This window comes from Tachypleus tridentatus, unplaced genomic scaffold (genome assembly GCF_004210375.1).
Source record: "Tachypleus tridentatus isolate NWPU-2018 unplaced genomic scaffold, ASM421037v1 Hic_cluster_1, whole genome shotgun sequence".
Classification (NCBI taxonomy): Eukaryota; Metazoa; Arthropoda; class Merostomata; order Xiphosura; family Limulidae; genus Tachypleus; species Tachypleus tridentatus.
In genome coordinates, this window is record NW_027467777.1 from 23289313 (window position 1) to 23303467 (window position 14155).

General features: G+C 30.7%; 1 pseudogene across 1 annotated transcript in view; it reads right to left on the reverse strand.

Annotated features, from left to right (window-relative positions):
* Positions 1–14155, reverse strand: part of LOC143241891 (endosome/lysosome-associated apoptosis and autophagy regulator family member 2-like) — a 95387-nt pseudogene that overhangs the window by 15090 nt on the left and 66142 nt on the right. The window contains exons 18-19 of the transcript XR_013022329.1: positions 8148–8359; positions 4807–4990 (exon numbers count right to left, since the gene is read on the reverse strand). The product of XR_013022329.1 is annotated as an endosome/lysosome-associated apoptosis and autophagy regulator family member 2-like (transcript). The remainder of the gene's footprint in view (positions 1–4806; positions 4991–8147; positions 8360–14155) is intronic.

A 14155-nucleotide genomic window follows, 5' to 3' on the forward strand; every position in this document is an offset into this window, starting at 1 on the left:
GAAAGTAGTATACATCCATTTACTTTCAGAGTTACATTACACCAGGAAGATAGATGTGTAAGATCATTTGAAAGTAGTATACATCCATTCACTTTCATACTTACATTACACTACTAAAAGATGTGTACAATCATTTGAAAGTAGTATACATCCATTTACTTTCAGAGTTACATTACACCAGAAAGACTGATGTGTAAGATAATTTGAAAGTAGTATACATCCATTTACTTTCAGAGTTACATTACACCAGGAAGATAGATGTGTAAGATCATTTGAAAGTAGTATACATCCATTCACTTTCATACTTACATTACACTACTAAAAGATGTGTACAATCATTTGAAAGTAGTATACATCCATTTACTTTCAGAGTTACATTACACCAGAAAGACTGATGTGTAAGATAATTTGAAAGTAGTATACATCCATTTACTTTCAGAGTTACATTACACCAGGAAGATAGATGTGTAAGATCATTTGAAAGTAGTATACATCCATTCACTTTCATACTTACATTACACTACTAAAAGATGTGTACAATCATTTGAAAGTAGTATACATCCATTTACTTTCAGAGTTACATTACACCAGAAAGACTGATGTGTAAGATAATTTGAAAGTAGTATACATCCATTTACTTTCAGAGTTACATTACACTACTAAAAGATGTGTACAATCATTTGAAAGTAGTATACATCCATTCACTTTCAGAGTTACATTACACCAGGAAGACAGATGTGTAAGATCATTTGAAAGTAGTATACATCTATTCACTTTCATACTTACATTACACTACTAAAAGATGTGTAAGATAATTTGAAAGTAGTATACATCCATTTACCTTCATACTTACATTACACCAGGAAGACAGATGTGTAAGATCATTTGAAAGTAGTATACATGTATTCATTTTCATAGTTACATTACACTAGGAAGAGAGAGGTGTAAGATAATTTGAAAGTAGTATACATCCATTTACTTTCAGAGTTACATTACACCAGGAAGACAGATGTGTAAGATCATTTGAAAGTAGTATACATGTATTCATTTTCATAGTTACATTACACTAGGAAGAGAGAGGTGTAAGATAATTTGAAAGTAGTATACATCCATTCACTTTCATAGTTACATTACACTAGGATGAGTGATGTGTAAGATAATTTGAAAGTAGTATACATGTATTCACTTTCATACTTACATAACACTAGGATGAGTGATGTGTAAGATCACTTGAAAGTAGTATACATCCATTCACTTTCACACTTACATTACACTACTAAAAGATGTGTACAATCATTTGAAAGTAGTATACATCCATTTACTTTGATACTTACATTACACCAGGAAGATAGATGTGTAAGATCATTTTAAAGTAATATACATCCATTTACTTTCAGAGTTACATTACACCAGGAAGACAGATGTGTAAGATCATTTAAAAGTAGTATACATGTATTCACTTTCATACTTACATTACACTACTAAAAGATGTGTAAGATAATTTGAAAGTAGTATACATCCATTTACTTTCAGAGTTACATTACACCAGGAAGATAGATGTGTAAGATCATTTGAAAGTAGTATACATCCATTCACTTTCATACTTACATTACACTACTAAAATATGTGTACAATCATTTGAAAGTAGTATACATCCATTTACTTTCAGAGTTACATTACACCAGAAAGACTGATGTGTAAGATAATTTGAAAGTAGTATACATCCATTTACTTTCAGAGTTACATTACACTACTAAAAGATGTGTACAATCATTTGAAAGTAGTATACATCCATTCACTTTCAGAGTTACATTACACCAGGAAGACAGATGTGTAAGATCATTTGAAAGTAGTATACATCTGTTCACTTTCATACTTACATTACACTACTAAAAGATGTGTAAGATAATTTGAAAGTAGTATACATCCATTTACCTTCAGAGTTACAGTACACCAGGAAGATAGATGTGTAAGATCATTTGAAAGTAGTATACATCCATTTACTTTCGGAGTTACATTACACCAGGAAGACAGATGTGTAAAATCATTTGAAAGTAGTATACATCCATTCACCTTCAGAGTTACATTACACCAGGAAGGTAGATGTGTAAGATCATTTGAAAGTAGTATACATCCATTCACTTTCATAGTTAAATTACACCAGGAAGACATATGTGTAAGATAATTTGAAAGTAGTATACATCCATTTACTTTCAGAGTTACATTACACCAGGAAGATAGATGTGTAAGATCATTTGAAAGTAGTATACATCCATTTACTTTCAGAGTTACATTACACCAGGAAGACAGATGTGTAAGATCATTTGAAAGTAGTATACATCCATTCACCTTCAGAGTTACATTACACTAGAATGAGTGATGTGTAAGATCATTTGAAAGTAGTATACATCTGTTCACTTTTGTAGCAAATTTAAAGTAATGGACACATAATGTACAATATATTACTTGTCAAACACCCCAATAGCATGTCTTGCTGACTGCACTGTGAAACATCTGTGTGCCACAGTAAACCACAAATGTATAATGGAAAGGACAGAGATCTCTGGTAAGATATTACTACAGAAATACTGCATCAGATATTGGGTAACTACAGTTATATAAGATTTGTCCACGATTCAACTAGTGTCATATGTTTGCCAAGTTTAAAATTTGGTCAAACGTGTTTTTAATCATGTAATTACTACTTTAATATGCTAGATAGGTTAGTGTAACTTTATGAGAATAGTAAAAGCAAGGAGAGAAAAAGTTTTTACTTTCATTCAGTATACTTTAAATTAATTTTGTAAGTTCTGTTAGTAAAACTTAATAATGTTGTTAGAAGTAAATAGACAAAATAATTTTCACTATCTCATTGAATTTACAGTATTTGTTAAAAGTGACTGTAAAAATATTAGTATAGAAAAAATGGATTATTAATAAGTATTCAATGTATTATATGTGTATTATATATGTGTGTGTATATATATGTGTATTATATGTGTGTGTGTATTGTATGTGTGTGTTACATGTGTGTGTATATATACAATTAGGTCAGGTTCTTACTTTATAATTTTAGATGAATTATTTCAAGTGATTAATTTTACCTTGAAAACAGAGAAGGTTCCTGTAATTAATTACTCATAACTAATATGAAAGAATTTAATTATTTTTGTCTACTTTAATATTTAAGCTGTGGATATTAAATATCAAGTAGAAGTTACATTAATTAGAATAAATAAATATTAAAGATATTACACATATTATAATAAAAACAAGTTTGTCACTACAAGAGTGATATTTTGTATCTGTTCATAAGCTTATTAATGTTAACTACAACAGGGAAATCAGTTTTTAACATTCATAACAATTTAAAGGAACAAAAAGAAGCTTATTTTCCCATGAAGGATGTCTCTTCCAGCTCCTAACTGTAACCACTGGTTACTACTTATATAATAATCCAGTCTTTTCTTAAACCCAGTAAATTTTCTGTCCCCATCATCCTTGAAGGCAGTTCATTCCATAAGCCAACCATCTTGTTTGAAAAGTAATACTCTCTAAATTAGAAATGGCTCCTTCACTGCCAAAATTTGAAATTATGAAACCTTGTCCTATTTTTTGAACTATTAAAAACAGAAACATTTGATGGACCTTCATTATTAATACCCTTAGTAATCTTAAACACCTCAATTAAGTCCCTTCTGACCCTTCTTTAACACCCTTAATAATCTTAAACACCTCAACCAAGCACCCTCTAACCCTTCTTTAATACCCTTAATAATCTTAAACACCTCAACCAAGCACCCTCTGACCCTTCTTTAATACCCTTAATTATCTTAAACACCTCAACCAAGCACCCTCTAACCCTTCTTCTTTCCAGATAAAAGAAATTTAGATGTTTCACTTCTGGGTGAAAAGAAACACATTGGAAGCAAAAGTGTATCTCATAACAGCTGGTATGACTATTAACACTTTTACTAATAAAGCAGGTTAACAAAGGGCTGATCATCTCTGAGGGGTGTCCTACAACAGTCAGTTGCACACTCTCTCTTTGTTAACATGCAGATGAACTAGAAAAGTCGAAATGTCGTTCTCTCCTTTATTAGTAAAAGTGTTAATAGCCATACCAGCTACTCTGAGATATATTTTCATATATGTTAGTCTCTCCTCATCCCACCATCCCAGGTGTCACCCAAGTGGTTCTTCTTTAAAACATTTCTTCTCTGGAACATAATGTTTGGTATGTGGTTTTTAATCTATAGTTCACATAAAAATAACTTAAATATTTCATAGTTTGCACATTCAATACACTTGACAAAGTTAACATGACTTAACCAGACCAACAAATATTAGTTTTCAGATTTGTCATTTTGGTGAGGGTTTCTTGATTGAGATGGAGCACAGTAGATGAGACTAGTTTCAATTTTGGATAAAATATAGTTTAGAAATACTCCATGTGCAGATAAGTTATAAAACAAAGAAGGTTACGTTACCTCTAAATTAAAAAAATAATTTGAATGACAAAACTGTGTCACAAAGTACCTAAAGAAGTACTGATAATATTAAAAGTGACCCTGACATTGGTACTGTGTTAATAACGCTGGTCAGATGAAATATCTAATCATAATTTCATCTAACACTCTGTTTTTGTATTTTACTCTTAATGTGGAAGTACGATGTGACAGAAAACAAATTACCATAGGTTCTCGTGTTTCATCCAGTGAACACTTAGCTAATTTGACCAATTTATAATAATTCTAATTTTACCAATCACATCATTACTACTTAACTTCTTCCACTGAAACCTACCTTATTGTTTCCCACTCGAATGGCTCGGAATTTTCCCAGAAGTCCATTTCCTTTGTCAGTAAAGGCAACGCTATTGTCATACTGATCGTCATCATCATCGTCAATGGCACAGCTCTCTGCTGATGGAAGCTCACTTTCCTTGCTGGAACTTGACTGAACTAACTTCATGTATCTGTACTCAAGCCTTAAAAACCAAACAAAACCTAAATACCAGCATTGTCCATGAATGAAAAACTAGGGCTAACTTGAACATGTAAATTAACGTATTGTATGGTCCTATAAATAATTATGTCACCACATGAAAAGAGGTAAACAGAAGACATTATTCTCATGTATACACATAAGTCAAGATTTAATTATCTAAAAACTTGACAATACTAACTTACTTTGAAGCAAAACTCCAAACTATTACTTATCCTTACATTATTATACAACTGTTGTACATAATAAAATAAATACCAATTATTATAATAGCTCCAAAAGCAATGGTTGAGTACCAAATAAACCATTGTACATATACACAAAAAATGTGTTTGTAAACATTCCTTGGCATTATTTGAACTAGTTTCCATAATACTGTACTTTGATTATAGCTCTGTAAAGACATCATTTGAGAAGCTTAAAGAAAACTGACAAGTTGGTAGAATACTAATCACATTATTCATGATCTCATCATGAACTTTGTTTAGATTAGGTTTAGGCTAGACTCATCAAAAACACTAATTAGGTTGTTCTGGTTAAATAACAAACTCACCATGAATTCTCCTTAGGTTGGTTTAGGTTAGATAATGGATTCATCAAAAACTACTTATGTTGGTTTAGGTTTGATAATGGATTCATCAAAAACTACTTATGTTGGTTTAGGTTTGATAATGCACTCATCAAAAACTACTTATGTTGGTTTAGGTTAGATAACGGACCCATTACGAACTTCACTTATGTTAGGTTTAGGTTAGATAAATGACTCATCAAAAATTCTGTTTAGGTGTGTTTAGGTTAGGTTACAGAATCATCAAAAACACTCACTAGGTTAGTTTTGGTTAGATAATGGCCTCACCATGATCTCTGTTTAGGTTGGTTTAGGCTAGATAATAAACTCATCATGATCTCTGTTTAGGTTGGTTTAGGTTAAATAATGGACTCATCATGAACTATATTTAGGTTGGTTTAGGTGAGTTAATGGATCCATCATGAGGTCAATTTTGGTTAGATTACGGATTTATCATGATTTCTGTTTAGGTTGGTTTAGGTTAGATAATGGACTAATCAAGAACTCTAGGTTGGTTTAGGTTAGATAATGGACTCATCATGATGTCTGTTTAGGTTAGATAATGGACTCATCATGAACTCTACTTATGTTAGGTTTAGGTTAGATCATGGACCCATCATGAACTATATTTAGGTCAGCTTAGTTGAGTTAATGGACTCATCATGAACTCTGTTTAGGTTGGTTTAGATTAGATAACAGCCTCATCATGAACTTTATTTAGGTTTGTTTAGTTGAGTTAATGGACTCATCATAAACTCTGTTTACGTTAGTTCAGGTTACATAATGGACTCATCAGAAACTCTGTTTACATTGGTTTAGGCTAGATAATGGACTCATCAGAAACTCTGTTTACGTTGGTTTAGGCTAGATAATGGACTCATCAGAAACTCTGTTTACGTTGGTTTAGGCTAGATAATGGACTCATCAGAAACTCTGTTTACGTTGGTTTAGGCTAGATAATGGACACATCAGAAACTCTGTTTAGGTTGGTTTAGGCTAGATAATGGACTCATCAGAAACTCTGTTTACATTGGTTTAGGCTAGATAATGGACTCATCAGAAACTCTGTTTACATTGGTTTAGGCTAGATAATGGACTCATCAGAAACTCTGTTTACGTTGGTTTAGGCTAGATAATGGACTCATCAGAAACTCTGTTTACATTGGTTTAGGCTAGATAACGGACTCATCAGAAACTCTGTTTAGGTTGGTTTAGGCTAGATAATGGACTCATCAGAAACTCTGTTTACATTGGTTTAGGCTAGATAATGGACTCATCAGAAACTCTGTTTACGTTGGTTTAGGCTAGATAATGGACTCATCAGAAACTCTGTTTACGTTGGTTTAGGCTAGATAATGGACTCATCAGAAACTCTGTTTAGGTTGGTTTAGGCTAGATAATGGACTCATCAGAAACTCTGTTTACATTGGTTTAGGCTAGATAATGGACTCATCAGAAACTCTGTTTACATTGGTTTAGGCTAGATAACGAACTCATCAGAAACTCTGTTTACGTTGGTTTAGGCTAGATAATGGACTCATCAGAAACTCTGTTTACATTGGTTTAGGCTAGATAACGGACTCATCAGAAACTCTGTTTACGTTGGTTTAGGCTAGATAATGGACTCATCAGAAACTCTGTTTACATTGGTTTAGGCTAGATAACGGACTCATCAGAAACTCTGTTTAGGTTGGTTTAGGCTAGATAATGGACTCATCAGAAACTCTGTTTACATTGGTTTAGGCTAGATAATGGACTCATCAGAAACTCTGTTTACATTGGTTTAGGCTAGATAACGGACTCATCAGAAACTCTGTTTAGGTTGGTTTAGGCTAGATAATGGACTCATCAGAAACTCTGTTTACATTGGTTTAGGCTAGATAACGGACTCATCAGAAACTCTGTTTACGTTGGTTTAGGCTAGATAATGGAGCCATCAGAAACTCTGTTTAGGTTGGTTTAGGCTAGATAATGGACTCATCAGAAACTCTGTTTACATTGGTTTAGGCTAGATAATGGACTCATCAGAAACTCTGTTTACATTGGTTTAGGCTAGATAACGGAATCATCAGAAACTCTGTTTACATTGGTTTAGGCTAGATAATGGACTCATCAGAAACTCTGTTTACATTGGTTTAGGCTAGATAACGGACTCATCAGAAACTCTGTTTACGTTGGTTTAGGCTAGATAACGGACTCATCAGAAACTCTGTTTACGTTGGTTTAGGCTAGACAACGGACTCATCAGAAACTCAGTTTACATTGGTTTAGGCTAGATAACGGACTCATCAGAAACTCTGTTTATGTTGGTTTAGGCTAGATAATGGACTCATCAGAAACTCTGTTTACATTGGTTTAGGCTAGATAACAGACTCATCAGAAACTCTGTTTAGGTTGGTTTAGGCTAGATAATGGACTCATCAGAAACTCTGTTTACATTGGTTTAGGCTAGATAATGGACTCATCAGAAACTCTGTTTACGTTGGTTTAGGCTAGATAATGGACTCATCAGAAACTCTGTTTACGTTGGTTTAACCATCATGAATAAATAACATTAAAAGCTTGTACTCACTTTCTGTTCTTCTTCCAGAAATAGAGAACCAAGGCACACAATAAAATTCCAAAAAAGATGGTTAATCCTATAATGACCTGTAGTTCTACAGGAATAATGGAGCAAGGACGTGTCCGTGTCAGAGTTGATCTCTCTCCACCTCGAGAGATACAACCTTGTGGTGATATATAATGAAGAGTTTGGACTCCATGCATGCACTCTCCCTTCACTACCTGTACCAGGAAATAACAATATTAGTGTAACTGTATACTGTTGGTATTGTTGTAACACTAACAACAAGTAACAAACTACTATATTATATCAATAGAGTAAGGATACTAAAGTATATTATGTATACACAGTAAGGTTACTATAGCACATTGTATCTACACAGTAAGGATACTAAAGTATATTATGTATACACAGTAAGGTTACTATAGCACATTGTATCTACACAGTAAGGATACTATAGTACATTATATTTACACAGTAAAGTTACTATAGTACATTATATCTACACAGTAAGAATACTATAGTATATTGTATCTATACAGTAAGGATACTATAGTACATTATATCTACACAGTAAGGATACTATAGTACATTATATCTACACAGTAAGGATACTATAGTATATTGTATCTATACAGTAAGGATACTATAGTATATTGTATCTATACAGTAAGGATACTATAGTATATTCTATCTCCACAATAAGGATACTACAGTACATTGTATCTACACAGTAAGGATACTACAGTACATTATATTTACACAGTAAGGATACTATAGTACATTATATTTACACAGTAAAGTTACTATAGTACATTATATCTACACAGTAAGGATACTATAGTATATAATATCTATACAGTAAGGATACTATAGTACATTATATCTACACAGTAAAGTTACTATAGTATATTGTATCTATACAGTAAGGATACTATAGTATATTGTATCTAAACAGTAAGGATACTATAGTATATTGTATCTATACAGTAAGGATACTATAGTATATTGTATCTATACAGTAAGGATACTATAGTATATTGTATCTATACAGTAAGGATACTATAGTACATTATATCCATACAGTAAGGACAGTACAGTACACTGTATCAATACAGTAAGGATACTATAGCACATTATATCTATACAGTAAGGATATTACAGTACATTATATCTACACAGTAAGGATACTACAGTACATTATATCTATACAGTAAGGATACTATAGTACATTGTATCTACACAGTAAAGTTACTATAGTATATTGTATCTACACAGTAAGGATACTATAGTACATTATATTTACACAGTAAGGTTACTATAGTACATTGTATCTACACAGTAAAGTTACTACAGTACATTATATTTACACAGTAAAGTTACTATAGTACATTATATCTACATAGTAAGGATACTATAGTGTATTGTATCTATACAGTAAGGATACTATAGTACATTATATCTACACAGTAAGGATACTATAGTACATTATATCCACACAGTAAAGTTACTATAGTATATTGTATCTATACAGTAAGGATACTATAGTATATTGTATCTATACAGTAAGGATACTATAGTATATTGTATCTATACAGTAAGGATACTATAGTATATTGTATCTATACAGTAAGGATACTATAGTACATTATATCCATACAGTAAGGACAGTACAGTACATTGTATCTATACAGTAAGGATACTATAGCACATTATATCTATACAGTAAAGTTACTATAGTACATTATATCTGTACAGTAAGGATACTACAGTATATTATATCTATACAGTAAGGATACTATAGTACATTATATCTATACAATAAGGATACTATAGTTCATTGCATCTATACAGTACAGTTACTATAGTATTTTGTATCTATACAGTAAAGTTACTATAGTATATTGTATCTATACAGTAAGGATACTACAGTACATTTTATCTGCACAGTAAGGATACTACAGTACATTATATCTACACAGTAAGGACACTATAGTACATTATATTTACACAGTAAGGATACTATAGTACATTGTATCTACACAGAAAAGTTACTATAGTATATTGTATCTACACAGTAAGGATACTATAGTACATTATATTTACACAGTAAGGTTACTATAGTACATTGTATCTACACAGTAAGGATACTATAGTATATTGTATCTAGACAGTAAGGATACTATAGTACATTATATCTACACAGCAAGGATACTATAGTACATTATATCTGCAGTGTAAAGTTACTATAGTATATTGTATCTATACAGTAAGGATACTACAGTACATTATATCTACAAAGTAAGGATACTGCAGAACATTAAATTTACACAGTAAGGATACTACAGTACATTATATTTACACAGTAAAGTTACTATAGTACATTATATCTACATAGTAAGGATACTATAGTGTATTGTATCTATACAGTAAGGATACTATAGTACATTATATCTACACAGTAAGGATACTATAGTACATTATATCCACACAGTAAAGTTACTATAGTATATTGTATCTATACAGTAAGGATACTATAGTATATTGTATCTATACAGTAAGGATACTATAGAATATTGTATCTATACAGTAAGGATACTATAGTATATTGTATCTATACAGTAAGGATACTATAGCACATTATATCTATACAGTAAAGTTACTATAGTACATTATATCTGTACGGTAAGGATACTACAGTACATTATATCTATACAGTAAGGATACTATAGTACATTATATCTATACAATAAGGATACTATAGTTCATTGCATCTATACAGTACAGTTACTATAGTATTTTGTATCTATACAGTAAAGTTACTATAGTATATTGTATCTATACAGTAAGGATACTACAGTACATTTTATCTGCACAGTAAGGATACTACAGTACATTATATCTACACAGTAAGGATACTATAGTACATTATATTTACACAGTAAGGATACTATAGTACATTATATCCACACAGTAAAGTTACTATAGTATATTGTATCTATACAGTAAGGATACTATAGTATATTGTATCTATACAGTAAGGATACTATAGTATATTGTATCTATACAGTAAGGATACTATAGTATATTGTATCTATACAGTAAGGATACTATAGTACATTATATCCATACAGTAAGGACAGTACAGTACATTGTATCTATACAGTAAGGATACTATAGCACATTATATCTATACAGTAAAGTTACTATAGTACATTATATCTGTACAGTAAGGATACTACAGTACATTATATCTATACAGTAAGGATACTATAGTACATTATATCTATACAATAAGGATACTATAGTTCATTGCATCTATACAGTACAGTTACTATAGTATTTTGTATCTATACAGTAAAGTTACTATAGTATATTGTATCTATACAGTAAGGATACTACAGTACATTTTATCTGCACAGTAAGGATACCACAGTACATTATATCTACACAGTAAGGATACTATAGTACATTATATTTACACAGTAAGGATACTATAGTACATTGTATCTACACAGTAAAGTTACTATAGTATATTGTATCTACACAGTAAGGATACTATAGTACATTATATTTACACAGTAAGGTTACTATAGTACATTGTATCTACACAGTAAGGATACTATAGTATATTGTATCTAGACAGTAAGGATACTATAGTACATTATATCTACACAGTAAGGATACTATAATACATTATATCTGCTGTGTAAAGTTACTATAGTATATTGTATTTATACAGTAAGGATACTATAGTATATTCTATCTATACAGTAAAGTTACTATAGTATATTGTATCTATACAGTAAGGATACTGCAGTACATTATATCTGCACAGTAAGGATACTACAGTACATTATATCTACACAGTAAGGATACTACAGTACATTATATCTATACAGTAAGGATACTACAGTACATTATATCTACAAAGTAAGGATACTGCAGTACATTAAATTTACACAGTATGGATACTATAGTACATTATATCTACACAGTAAGGATACTATAGTATATAGTACCTATACAGTAAGGATACTATAGTACATTATATCTACACAGTAAGGATACTATAGTATATAGTATCTATACAGTAAGGATACTATAGTACATTATATCTATACAGTAAGGATACTACAGTACATTATATCTACAAAGTAAGGATACTGCAGTACATTAAATTTACACAGTAAGGATACTATAATACATTATATCTACACAGTAAGGATACTATAGTATATAGTATCTATACAGTAAGGATACTATAGTACATTATATCTACACAGTAAGGATACTATAGTACATTATATCTACACAGTAAAGTTACTATGGTATATTGTATCTATACAGTAAGGATACTATAGTATATTGTATCTGTACAGTAAGGATACTATAGTATATTGTATCTATACAGTAAGGATACTATAGTACATTATATCCATACAGTAAGGACAGTACAGTACATTGTATTTATACAGTAAGAATACTATAGCACATTATATCTATACAGTAAGGATACTACAGTACATTATATCTAGAAAGTAAGGATACTATAGTATATAGTATCTATACAGTACGGTTACTATAGTATTTTGTATCTAGACAGTAAAGTTACTATAGTATATTGTATCTATACAGTAAGGATACTACAGTACATTATATCTACACAGTAAGGATACTATAGTATATAGTATCTATACAGTACGGTTACTATAGTATTTTGTATCTAGACAGTAAAGTTACTATAGTATATTGTATCTATACAGTAAGGATACTACAGTACATTATATCTACACAGTAAGGATACTATAGTATATTATATCTACACAGTAAGGATACTATAGCACATTATATCTACACAGTAAGGATACTATAGTACAATATATCTACACAGGAAAGTTACTATAGTATTTTGTATCTATACAGTAAAGATACTATAGTACATTATATCTATACAGTAAGGACAGTACAGTACATTGTATCTATTCAGTAAGGATACTATAGTACATTATATCTACACAGGAAAGTTACTATAGTATTTTGTATCTATACAGTAAAGATACTATAGTACATTGCATCTATACAGTACTGTTACTATAGTATTTTGTATCTATACAGTAAAGTTACTATAGTATATTGTATCTATACAGTAAGGATACTACAGTACATTATATCTGCACAGTAAGGATACTACAGTACATTATATCTACACAGTAAGGATACTATAGTATATTATATCTACACAGTAAGGATACTACAGTACATTATATCTATACAGTAAGGATACTACAGTACATTATATCTGCACAGTAAGGATACTACAGTACATTATATCTACACAGTAAGGATACTATAGTATATTATATCTACACAGTAAGGATACTACAGTACATTATATCTATACAGTAAGGATACTACAGTACATTATATCTACACAGTAAGGATATTACAGTACATTATATCTACAAAGTAAGGATACTGCAGTACATTAAATTTACACAGTAAGGATACTATAGTACATTATATCTACACAGTAAGGATACTATAGTATATAGTATCTATACAGTAAGGATACTATGGTACATTATATCTACACAGTAAATTTACTATGGTATATTGTATATATACAGTAAGGATACTATAGTATATTGTATCTGTACAGTAAGGATACTATAGTATATTGTATCTATACAGTAAGGATACTATAGTATATTATATCCATACAGTAAGGACAGTACAGTACATTGTATCTATACAGTAAGGATACTATAGCACATTATATCTATACAGTAAGGATACTACAGTACATTATATCTACAAAGTAAGGATACTGCAGTACATTAAATTTATACAGTAAGGATACTATAGTACATTATATCTACACAGTAAGGATACTGTAGTATATAGTATCTATACAGTACGGTTACTATAGTATTTTGTATCTATACAGTAAAGTTACTATAGTATATTGTATCTATACAGTAAGGATACTACAGTACATTATATCTGCACAGTAA